At 42.4% G+C, this 13,497-nt stretch overlaps 1 long non-coding RNA gene across 1 annotated transcript; it reads right to left on the bottom strand.

Moving 5' to 3' along the window:
• Window positions 1–689: 689 nt before the first annotated feature.
• LOC149338209 (uncharacterized) lies at window positions 690–11,783 on the bottom strand. Its single transcript, XR_016283714.1, has 3 exons — window positions 11,307–11,783; window positions 10,150–10,223; window positions 690–787 (listed from the first exon to the last, which is right to left on the bottom strand). It is a non-coding gene; the product is annotated as an uncharacterized LOC149338209 (long non-coding RNA).
• Window positions 11,784–13,497: the final 1,714 nt, after the last annotated feature.

The following is a 13,497-nucleotide window of genomic DNA, read 5'->3' as shown; positions in this document are numbered from 1 at the left end:
GGACACCTGCCTGAGCCAAACACACTGAGCCTGGGGCAGGGTTATCCATGCCCCTGGTAGCCGCAGCTAAAGCTTCCCTGTCACCTCCGGAAAAGGCACGCCGACTCAGTGGGCCGTTCGCAAGGCTTCTCGCAAAACAGGAGAGGCCTCTAAACTGTACGCTTCTCCGTGGCCCTCTAGGACCTCTAGTGAGGCGGTTGGACACAACGCCGAGCTCGCCCCTGCAAGGGAATAAGTACGTGAACTAAACGGCAGCTACTTTAGAAACCTTTTTCTTATAGCCACAGGTACCCTATTGGAAAAAAAGGCAATGATGTAAATATTGGAAACCAACACTGGAAACCTTGGTGGATTATGGTAATGGAAAATGCGTTGGAATGACTGGGCATGTTGGAATGACTGGGCATGTTGGAATGACTGGGCATGTTGGAATGACTGGGCATGTTGGAATGCTGGGCACGTTGGAATGACTGGGCACGTTGGAATGACTGGGCATGTTGGAATGACTGGGCATGTTGGAATGACTGGGCAGGTTGGAATGACTGGGCATGTTGGAATGACTGGGCATGTTGGAGTGACTGGGAGATGTTGGGGCAGGGGCCATGCAGCAATGTTATGTCTGTTGCAATGAGACAGCAAATTTCAAAATAGATGAAGCTCCTACAGCCAGTTTTATTTTGTGTTCATGCTCTTCTTTAGCCACTTGTCAATGCAGCTGGGCCCCATGAAACAGCCTTGTTGATGTACCACGGGTGCATGAGGGCTTGGGAAAACTGGGCGATGCACTCTGCAGAAAAGATTGAAATGAAAGAATTAGGATCCACAAGTTTTTATTCTTGCCAGTATTAGAGTGCTAAAAAAGTAAACTCCGTATTGTGGCCACAGGAATAAAGTGAGCCTAAATCAAGAACCACTGAAGCTATTCGCACTCAAAAAGAAAAATAATTTGAGGTTCTTATTCAATATATCATATGCTCGTCATTAAGTACCATCATCAGCAGCATAACTAGCACCACTGCAAGACAAAGGCCTCTCCTATATCCCTAAACATAAGCCTGACGTGTGCCATAATGAGCAAAATAAAAAAGCCATCGTTTTTTGTCCTCTGAAGGCTTTTAGTGGGGTATTAATAAGAGGGACAATATAAAGGTAACATCAGAAGGGTGACTGCAGTAGCACAGCTGAGATGTCGCAGACGATACACTACGAAAAGAGACATACAATCCATTGATACATCAGTTGCAAAAAATAAAAACAGCAGCAAAGAAAAGGTAAAACAAACCAGTGTCAATGCTCCAAGCGATATCACTTATTTCCATAATTTTGAGGGACCACATGCAATGAAAATGTGGTGAGGTAGAGTCACAAGCGAAGGCCATTCTGTTCTTGATTTAATTATTACTAACTCTATGCAGCTGAATGCTTTTTCTGGTGTTTTATCTTGTTGTGTTAGTGACCATCTTCCTGTGTTTGCTTGCATTCAGAACGCTAGTACAATAGGAAGTAAGTCCACATCAATCACATACCAAGCTATTACAGAATCATCATTGAAATCCTTTAGGGATGCGCTCATGAAAGTATATTGGAGTAAGATAGCTGAACTTCATGATGCAAATGTTGCCTATAATACGTTTGTCGATTGCTTTAAACAGATATATAACGACTGCTTTCCTCTTGTAACACGCGTGAAAAGTCGCAGAATCCGCAAGCCATGGGTAACGCCAGAGCTTCGCGGAGAAATACAAATGAAAGACAAGCTGTACAGAAAATTTTTGAGCAGCCGGAAGGTTGAGGACCTTGCGGTATTTAAGAAATATAGGAACAAATTGACTAAAAAACTGCGGTCTGCACGAACAGCCTATCACGTGTCACTTCTAGATGTTAAGAATGCTCGAAATGGTGTACTATGGTCGAGATTAAATACACTTCTGCAGCGGGACAGTTCACGCACTGCATTAACAAAATTAAATATTGATGGAAAGGAAGTTTCTGGCGTCGAACTGGCTAATGTATTCAATACTTTTTTAACGAGCTTGGCTACCCGTGCTATAACACGTGCTGCCGGATCTGACGCTTGCAAATATGTTCGAATTCAGAATGATGAAACAATTTTTCTGCACCCAGTCACGGTAGACGAAGTAGTGTCGGTGATAACAAATCTTAACAATAGCAGTAGCTGTGACATTGATGATATCCAAATACGGCCAGTCAAGCATGTAGTTGACATAATTGCTCCCATACTTGCTCACATCTTTAACATCTGTTTAGAAACTGCAGTTTTTACGGAAAAAATGCAATTAGCAAAAGTTGTTGTTCTTTACAAAAAAGGAGATCGCAACGCCCTCGCCAACTACAGACCAATCTCTATTTTGCCAGTGTTTTCGAAAGCATTTGAGAAAATGCTGCATCTAAGAATGTCAAATTTCATCCATAAATTTAACTTGCTAACACCATTTCAGTTTGGCTTCTAAAAAAGCAAATCCACTGAACTTGCATTACTCCAACAAAAGGAATATATAATAAAGCAACTTGAAAACAAATCTATTGTCATTGGTGTATTTGTGGACTTCTCAAAGGCTTTTGACCTGGTAAATCATAAAATCTTAATAAATTACACTACTATGGTATCCGAAGAAAAGCGCTCTCATTGTTAAGTTCTTATTTGTCGTTTAGACAGCAAGTGGTGTACATAAATGGTATACAGTCTGAACCGAAGCCGCTCTTCTACGGTGTCCCCCAAGGCAGTACGCTAGGGCCTCTACTCTTCAATATTTACCGAAACGATATTGTCAACATTAGCGATAATACAAAGTTTTCCATCTATGCAGACGATACGAGCGTATTTTTTTCGGGTGAAAATGTTCATGAACTTATCAAACAATGTAATGCCACAATTCCTCTTGAGGTCTGGTCTGCAGTTAACCTGATGCAAATAAATGAGAGTAAGACCAAAGCTGTCATATTTAGGCCGAAAAATAAAGTTATCCCACTGCACGAGAATATTATATTAAACTCGCGGGCTGTAGAAATTGTTGAGCAGTTTAAATGCCTTGGGGTCATATTTTCTGCCAGTATGTCATGGGATTATCATGTCAATTATATCTTGAAAAAAATAGCTCAAATCACTGGTGTTATAGGCCGTCTAAAATACATACTTCCCACAAAAACTAAGATGCTGGTATACAATTCAATATTCAACTCGCATTTAAACTATTGCCAGTTGGTGTGGGGCACTACAACATTCACTAACCTTGAACGTATTCATTTAATGCAAAAAAGATATCTCCGAAATGCATATAATTTACCGTTCCGACATCCCAGTGCAGCTTTCTTTTGTCATTCCAGAGTTATCAAAGCACATAATCTTTATAAATATCGCCTCAGTGTTACTTTTAAAACAGAAATCAAGAAGAATGTAACAAATCTTAAAAATTTTGCAGAACTAAGGAAAAAAGAATCAGTCTATCCAACAAGACGTGGCGAAGAATGGACAGTGCCAACACCTCGACTAAATCTTGGTAGGGAATGCCTTCAGTACACACTTCCATCTCTTCTAAATAGGTATATCCACATTAACCTCGATTTGTTTTCTTTTTCACGTCATGAACTACATAATTTGTTTTTGCATAACATTGTTTAAGTTTCATTATGTATACATATTGCTGTTTCGTGTATTCTCCGGTGCTTCCTTGATGTGCTTGTTTTTTAAAATTGTATAAACTCTTTTGTTGCCTCCCTGTCAATAATAAGGATTGTAGACTCGTCAAGCTGCCCAAGGGCAGCTTTTTTCTACGATTCCTCCATCTGTAGTGCTAGATGGGAAATAAACTTTGATTTGATTTATTCTTCAATGGGAACAGGAAAAATTTCTTGATTTAGTTGTGATGGCATCCTGGTCTGAAGCGGGGCAGCAACATTTAACATTAAGTTGTGGAAAAGTATTGTAGAGTATATGGAACACACCTAAACGAGCGTTTCCCCTTTTATGCAGTGATGTCTGGTGGTCAAATGAGATGACTGATTACACATATGCTGTACCAAGTGTCGCTGTTGGATTAAAGGGAGTTGGTGGCGTAGCATCAAACAGTTTGGTGCAAAATTGAAAGAGCTAGGGAATACTTCAGTTTGGAATCAATAAAATTTTTATGCATAAACTGCGCAGCATGGCAAGAGCACACAGATCATGACATCTGATAAACCCGAGTGCCCTTGTGGTGCCAGCAGCATGTATCGTGACATGCTCCAAGTATGTGGGGCTGCATCTGGTTAAGGTTTCTCCATACCATTAACCCTAGAGGTGGGAAAGGAGGTCAATACGTTGTGACAAAACAATGCAGACAAGACAAGGACAACGAAGGAATAAATATGAAGGCATGAGTGCTGACTATCGCCAATGTGTATTGGAAACCACGTCAAAATATATACACTGTGGCCTAAAAAAACAACGAACAAAGGGCACCTTGTGTCAACCACATTGCATGAGTGTAAAACAAAACAAAAACTGACAAAGAAGCATTTAAGAGCATGAACTCTTCCTTAGGAAGCGATAAAGAAGGTGTGCTAACACAGTGATTGCGGTTTTTTTAAAAATTTCAGTGGCCTCGATTATCTCATGCACAAACTTTTCTGTGTCTGTCAGGCAAAATGCAGAACATGAATTCCGGTTCACAGCGTTTAGGATCTGGCAAACAATTGCAATTGCGACAGTGAATCATCAAAGTTCTCCCGCAAGCTTTGTTCACATCGTAGTGGTGGTCTTTTAAACCTCTCAGTGACACACTTGCCTGTTTTCCCAATGTAAACATAGCCGCATTTCAAGGCGTTCGAACACACTATGTCTTCTGTGCAGTGCACGAAGAGACTATGATGGATAATCTCGGTTGACTACAGGTACTGAAACTTCATAGGGTTAGAAAAACAATATCGACGCCAACTCGACTGCCTATTTAACCGGTGCGACCAATTGTGGATGTAGGGAAAGGTACGTACAAACTTCCTTTTGGGAGTTACAGTCTCGACGGGGGCACAAAAAGAATGTTTCAACTTCTGCTTAAAGCAATCGGCTAAAGACACTGACAAAGGTTCTGAATATCCAGTAAAGGACAAACGGCATATGAGCTGGGCAAAACTGGATGTCATGGCAATCAAACAGGATTTCATTAAGGAATTTTTGAAGCAAAGGTTAGTGACACCTCTTGACCAGCTTAGACTGAACCGAAGAAAATGGTAAAAGTAGCTTGTTTTCCCTTGGCTCGTAAGCCCAACAAGTGTAACCACCCAAGATTGAGATCCAATAAATGTGATGACATATTATCCTCTATAATTTCAGTGGTGATTCAAAGTGGACTGAGGCTTTTACAACTCCTCTCTCACCTTAGACAATGCTTCGTCAGGATTGGAGATCCTGTAATAAGCCACGTAACAGCGGCGCTAATAGTTTTTTTTGCAAAAACAAGCTATTCTGAAATGTAATAAAGGTGGACTGAAGGTATGAGCTTAAAAGTGCGACAAAATTATTCACCAAAACGCCTGAGACGTTTGGAATGCCACTGCTCCATTTAGGTTAATGAATTCTTCAACACATTATTGATCCTGATTGAGGGATGGCGTAATATAAATCCTTGATGTCAACATAGCACCCCATGAAACTGGTGCGAGAGTTATTGTGTAGAAACTGCGTTACTTTCTCTGCAGATCTTACACGAGAGGAGTCATCAATGCTCAGCAACTTTATTTTATGTCGCAAAGAGAAGGCGATTTGTTTCTGACAGGTTCCATTCTCTTAAACTACAACCCTCAAGGAGCAGTCACCTTTATGGGTCTTTGCGGTAAAGAAGATAGCTGGACATTTTTTCTTACTGAAGTTGATGGCATTAGCCTGATGGTTAAACTCTAGATTGTTAATGTTTCTTGGCACTGGACTTTGCTTTTAACAAATCAGATAGTAAGTGGCACTCAAATTCAGAATACACTGCATCTGTGGCCTTGGACTGAAAGGCGCCTTTCGATACGACCACAAAACCACCGTTTATCAGCAGTTGAAAGCAAGAGGGCCCACCCTCTTAAATACGACACAGTTCGGCCTGTGGGCAAGTTCCTAAAGAGGGTTCAAACCGTGACATTGCATCAAAACATCCCGAAACACACCTGTCACACTCAGGTCTGTGCGTGGAAAAGGCAACTCGTCAAACCATGGCAAGCATCTCCACAATAGTTCTCTTCGGAGGAACGGAAAATTTTGGTCCATAAGCACTTCAAGGACCAGACGAGGCAGCGACTCCAAGCTGAAGGTGTGCACCTTGTTGTCAAACTCTTGTGCCTGAAAACAAGCCAGGGAGTGGCTGGTTGACGGTGTCACGCACCGTTGACCAGGTGAAAGCCATCTGGAATGCCACTTTGCAGCCACTTTGCGCTCACTAGCCCGGAGCAGAGAAGCCAAGGCACGAGTGTCTGAAAACAAGGTGCACAATGTCGACACTGAGTTGCTGCCTCGTCTGCTGCTTGAAGCATATACGGGCCAAAATTTGCCATTGTTCCTTCGAAGAGGACTATTCTGGAGCTGTTTGCCATACTCTGACGTCTTGCCTTCCTGTGCCTGGACCTGAGCGTGACAGGTGTGTTTCAGGGGGCGTTGGTTGATGGGGTGTCGTGGTTTGAACCATGCCAGGAACTTGCCCGCAGGCTGAACTGTAACGGGTTTAAGACGGTGGGCCCTATCGCATTCAACTCCTGATAAAGAAGGTGGTTTTGTGGTCATGTCTAAAGGCGTCTTTCTGTCCAAGGCAACGGAGGCAGTTAATTCTGAGTTCAAGTGTCACACAACAGCTGATTTGTTAATAGCAATGTCCAGAGCCAAGAAACTATGTAATAATCTAAAGTTGAACCATCTGGCTAATGTATCAACTTCAGCAAGAAACTAGCAGAGGTGCCAATGAGAGGTCAAAAGACCACCGTTACGATGTGAACAGAGCTAGCAGGGGGAATCTGATGTTTCATTGTCGCGACTGCGATCGTTTGCCACATCTTTTATGCTGTGAGGCGTAATTTCTTGTGCTGCATTGTGCTAGACAGACACAGAAAAGTTTGTGCATGAGATGATCGAGGCCACTGAAATTGTAGAAAAAACGCAATCAATGTGTTAACACACCTTCTTTATCGCTCCCTAAGAAAGAGTTCATGCTCTTAAATGCTTCATATTCAACTTTCGTTTTGTTTTTGACAGATCCAAAGTGAATGTTACAAGGCGCCCTTTCTTCATTCTTTTTTTAGGCCACAGTGTATATATTTTGATGTGCTTTCCAATAAACCTTCTTGAAAGTCAGCACTCGCACCGTCGCATTCCTTCCTCATCTTTCTCTTCTTTGCGCTGTTTTGACATGATGAATTACAAACAAGCCCATTCATCCGTCTTGCAAAAGTCAATACAGTCAGAGTAGCTGAGATAGTTGGGGCATCCTTCAGAATAATGCAGTCATAAAGACAAGGTTGGGACATAAAGACAAAGACTGTTATTGAATGGCTAATATTAATGTACTTTAGTAATGTGCTTGGTTTGGTTTATGGGGGTTTAACATCCCAAAGTGACTCAGGATGAGGGACGCCTTATGATTTTGCATATTGATATGCTGGGCTTCATAAGAGAAGAAGTACAATAGTTTTTTAAGGCCAGCCGTAGAACAGGAAGCAATGAATCTACACTAATATCAAAGAATGAAGGCTCAAGCATGAGAGTGTAGCTAAAAGGTTATAATGACAAACATGAAAAGCTTTGGAGAAATTCAAGTCGATGACACTTGCCTAAAATAAAGAATCTAAATTTGGGTGAAAATCTGTTGTGAATTCAAAAAGTTGGATTGCACATTAGTAAAGAGAATGGGAGCCGTGATGACTGGTATAGAAATATTAGTTTGAATTATGGTGGCAAGTAATATGCGGACTCATTTCGTGCTCCAACAGTTCATGCAAAATGCACATCAATAAAATAGGAGAACAGTTTGGGGATCAGAACGGTTTCCAGCCTTAATTATTGACAGGTCAGCTTCAGGTTGTCAGGGATAGAACCAAGAGGTTTGGATTGGCTAACAATTATTGGTAAAATCTGTCTTCAGATATCCTCAGTAGTTTAAAGTATGTCAGAAGGCTTCTCACACAGCCCTCAGGTACTCGAAAGCTTGTGCTTATCAATGACTTTCGAGACATGATGAGAAGCAATGGTTAATGCAGTGAAATGGGTAACAAATAACTGATTTTTCTCAAGAAAGTGCCCATGGAATATGCTGTCAAACAAATTCCCAAGGATCCTTCAATTAAGCCCAAAATGACAGTTTATGGGTAGCCACTTTGTTATAACCATCACATACAAAAAAAGAGACACCAGAAGCCCTCCTTATTCGCTGAAAACAAGGGAGAATTATGAGACATCATTCCGGCACACAAAATCACACGGATGAAGAGAGTAGACTCCATGGACACCATATTTCAACTGAGGTTTATTCCACAACACAGGCTTTTTATGTGCAAAGGGGTACTAGTGATCCCTGGGGCTGAAAAGTATTTCCGCCACCAGATAACAATTATTCAGGACGGCAAAAACCAAAACACAAAAAAACATAGGGGTAAAGGTATCTTGCCACTCACATTAAACACATCGGCACGCCTATGCATCACCTACCTAGCTGACCCAACAAACATATTTGCCTGCAGATAATCTATTTCTTTTTCTGGAGCGCTGCAGAAGGGCTGCTGACGTAATTCTCTTTTTCAACAGAGATACAAAAGGCTTAAAAAATTTCCCAGCCCTTTCAAGTGCCAAACTTACACAAGGCATGTGTTTCTTTCAAAAACGCCTTGCATGCTCGCTTGTGCGAGCAAAGGCGAATGTGCTCAGCTAAATGACCTCTGCCACTTAATGAATCAGCTGTCCTGCAATGTTCAAGCAAGCGTTCATTGATGCAAGCCTCGTCTGTCTAATGTAATGTTTGCCACAGGCAAGGAGGATGCTGTACACCATGTCAACCTCATGTTTAACGAGGGGTTTGGTGTGCTTAGTTTTGTAGGCAGGCTTTTTCGTAACGTCATTTATCAGGTGGCACATGCATCCCAGCTTTCCCAAGCTGAAAATACGACATGTACATCGTGTTTGTCACTGGCCTTCTTGAGGCGGTGTGACACCTGATGGCAATAGGGCACAATGACAGGTCACTGTTGCGAATGTGCGTTGTCTTCCGGCTTGCGCTGCCCAGCACACTTCATCTCTCGAACCTGGCTTTCTACCACTAAGGCTACAATTTCTCCTGTGAAAACTGCCTGCTCCAGTCTCCTTACTTGCGCATTGATGCTGTCACAGAGTCGTGACAGCGTCAATGCCGAAGTAAGGCGACTGGAGCAGGCAGGCAGAAAAAGAAATAGATTATCTCAACGCAAATGTGTGTTGGGTCAGCCAGGTAGGCAATGTTTAGTCACGCCAATCCATTCAACTTGAGTGACAAGCTAACCTTACGCCTATGTTGTTGTTTTTGCAACCTTGAATAATTGTTACCTGGTCGAGGAAACACTTTTCAGCCACAGGGGTCACTAGTACCACTTTGCATGTAAAAAGCTCATGTTGTGGAATCAACCTCAGTTGAAGTATGGGGTCTATGGAGTCTACTCTCTTCGTTCATGTGTTTTTGTACACTGGAATGATGTCTCATAATTCTACCCAGAACCAACTAGCTCAGCTCTCCATGCTTAGCAAAAACAAGGCAGCAGTAATGAAACCAGTTCTCATGTGTGCACTTTTTCTTTTACATCTGTGACCTGCGATGAGTGGCATAAAAACACATATTTAAGTTAACACACATGCATCATAATGTTAATATTCGTAGTCAAATAGTATCACATAATGCAGCCAAAAACATGCAGACATTTCGCACTTCATGCATAGAATGCAACGGTTAAAAGACGAGCAATATTGAATGTAAAACTTCAAATGGCCTGCAACCGGCCCATTCTGACAGCCAACTAATATTACTCATATAAACATGTAAACATATCAGGCCAGAGCTATACAAACTGCTCCAAGCAGTAGCATTAAGGAAAAGAGCAATGAAAGTAAGAGAACATTTCATGGCAACCACAAGAACAAAGCACAATGCAGTAACAACTTACAACACAGCTTTTGACTTCATCTGGTGGCCACAAAATCCATGCCATAGACTCGGACTGGAAGACAGATGTGCCACCTGCGGATACCAATTTCCCATTATCACTATGACAGGAGTACAAAAACAAGCATGCGAACTCGGTCCAACAGTGAATATCACATGAATGTAAAAAGATCAGGAAAAATATACTTGCCCAAGTATACGCCTCAATACAAAGGAAAACTACCCTGTTTAAAATGCATCAGTTCCCCTAGCACTAGTAAAGGAATCTTGCTATGAGCAAAACAAATCTGCGTTCGAAAGCGTAGATAAACATCGTAATAACTGAGACAATTATTGCGTCACTTGTTTTCCTCAGAAACCAATTTTCAAACAGCAGAGTGATCGAAATGCAACATCCTATACTCTGGGTAGCCAGAAACGCTATCGGTATCATAAAAAAAAAAATCTTCACATACTCATTTAAAAATTAGATCCTGACGGCCGGAAATTAACTTTCGTTGGTAACTGCAACCTGAGACAGTGCTTTCTTTATAGTGGGGTTTGAATTCAGATGCGGAAAATGGGCACTGATCGTATTGGAGGGTTCCGGATTAATTTAGACCACCTAGAATTTCTTAACGTGAGCTGACATCGCACAGCACAGGGGCATTCTTTTTTTCATTTCACCTAAATCGAAATGCGGCTACTGCCATCAGGATCGACCCCACGACCTAAGGTTCAGCAGTCTAGGGCCAAGCAAAAACCGCGGCGAATAAAAAGTGTTTCAATCCCCCTCAAAGTGCTAACGCTATCTTGAAAGACAATCGTACATTTTACGCACAGCCAAAGTGCCGGTCCTTGAAACGTGCGCGGTGGTGTGAACAAGCATGGGCAGAAACGCGTAGAACGAGGCATATACGAGGACAAATCTGTGCTCAACAAGAAACAAAACGCGCAAACATGCGCATACCAAAATCATGCAAAGCTAGCGCACGCACGGTCGCATCCCCTTCGCCAAAACAAGTACCGACAGCGACAATTCTTGGCAGAGCAACTCACCGCGGCGACAACAAAAGCGCCTTAAACGCTTTTTATAGCATTGAACACGAATACTGCAGCAGTACGACAGGTCACCGTTCCAGCATTATATGCTTCGGATAATGCACGAGTACTGCTTACCTTTTCAGATGATTGCGTAGTCGTGCAGAACGCTGTTTGCCTTCGTGTCACGGGCACTACACCAACCAGTGAGATTTCATCACGAGTGCTACGTAGCCGGCACTCTCTACCACGTAGTCACACAGAAGAAAATATTCCGGGCCTTATTTGGAACATTTCCACCGCGACACTGCCCGCGCGTCTTTGTGCCTGGACACCCATCCTGGACTACACAAAGAAGCGCACAGACTGAAAAGTTAGAGAGACCAGAAAAATGACACTTTGCCTCGAATAGGCTACGTCGACAGCACTGCGCGATTGTGCACCCTTGAGCAAGAAGAAACACACGCAAACCACAACACAGTTCACGACGGCTCACAATCCAAGTAGCGAATTGTAGCAAGCGCCGAAGCGCGATGCACGCGACGCAGCACCCGAACCGCCATGAGGGTTATACAGAAAAACAGCTACCGGCAGCCACCTGGCGGTGACAACCAGTTTTTGTTTCGGTTTCGTTGTGAAAAAGCTTGTAGCCTACTTTTTATTTTATTTTTGGTATTTTTATTGGGTATTCAGCCGTATCGGCATCCACAGAAATTGCAGCGATTGCGAGCAAGTTACCACTGGTAGAAACGCGCGAATTAACGACCTGTTGCTTGCGCTGTGGTTGAAAAATGCCTGAGTTCTCACGGCAGTATGGCTTGCTGCTTTGCTCATTCACGAAATTACATGCCGATTTCTGTTTGTATGGGGAAGTTTTTTTTTATATTGATGGGAGATCAGCAAGGCTAACAAAATACCCAACGTAGCAGTCGTAGAGAGTAGGTTGTCGTAAAAACATGGTGACGCTGTTTGATCGGCAGCACGACGTGAGAGGCGGCAGCGTTGAAACGCGCGTCGAGAGAACAACCTCCACGGTATATGCTTTCTTGAGACTACAGTGAAGGTGTGCATTTTTTATAGTGGAGTTCTCTCATCCAACGTGAAAACCAAATCAATTCTTAGTATGAAATATGCTGTGTAATTTATATCCTCATATTGTGTTTATATATATCTGCATTTCTATTTTGAAAAACAGTGTTGTACTGGTAATTGTGTACCGAGGTGCATGTATAAGAGTGCAGCCTTGTCGAAATATTCTGTGTATATATTTGTATACGTAACCCTTCTACAAAGAAGCTGTGTGGCCAGCTATGTGGTTAACAATTTGTTAATTGAATTAGTATATGTCTTGAAATGCACGCTCAATAAAATTTTCTGAATGAAATTGAGTGTTCGGATTCAGGCATGCAGGGCTCTGCAAACCTGCAATTTATTATTTTGTGAACAATGAAGTTAAACTTTTTCTCAAATATTTTGCTAATGATAATCTAAGCCCAAGTATATAAGTCGTTACTTTTTAAAAAAATTTTCTGAAACTGTCAAGTCAACAAATGCACGTGTAAAAAAGAGAAATTTGTCTTGCAGTTTTTATTCTAACAGCATAAAGTGCCAAGTGTACAGTCTTTGTCAAAAGTAACCAGGCTGCATGGTTTGCTTCTAGCTTGTATAGTGGAGCCCTTGTGTTATTCCTAAGGATCAAAACGTGTTGGAAGGTAATAAGACCCTCAGTCCTTACCTTTAGCTACCATTCCAGCTTTAGGGAAGCTGTGAGGGATCCGCTGTACGAGCTAGAAGCAAACCATGCAGCCTGGTTACTTTTGACAAAGACTGTACGTTTGATGGATTTGACCCACTGAGATTGTTAGTGCATTGATGAGTTTCATTTTGTCAACCATATAGGCACATGCATGCAGTATCTGCTGCCCAGCATCGGCCATTCAAATACAGCCATGGTTTGTGCCATGCCAAACAAGTAGATACAGTCGTGGGTAAAAAAGATTAGCACACATGACGGAACACCAGAGCGCCGGAATGACAACGCCTGGCACTGCGGGTGGCGGAGAGGCTGATAACGGGAGTGCCGGGCCGTTCCCATTCTACAGTATTAAGGGGGTCTGCCACGGACAGTAAAATTACTGCGGACTGCCACGGACAGCAAATTAGCGGACTGCCAAGGACAGCAAAACTGCGGACTAAAAGCAGCGCTATCATATATTGTTCCCGCGAGTTCCTTTTGACAAACCATCGCGGACATAAAAAAACAGTAATAACGGCAAGGCGTATGCATTGGTTCGTGCGTTGCACCAATTCTCAGTGACCTTCTGCTAGC

The sequence above is a fragment of the Amblyomma mixtum genome, chromosome 6, assembly GCF_055824585.1.
Source record: "Amblyomma mixtum isolate Tamu chromosome 6, ASM5582458v1, whole genome shotgun sequence".
Taxonomy (NCBI): domain Eukaryota; kingdom Metazoa; phylum Arthropoda; class Arachnida; order Ixodida; family Ixodidae; genus Amblyomma; species Amblyomma mixtum.
This window is presented reverse-complemented; position numbering and strand designations above follow the sequence as displayed.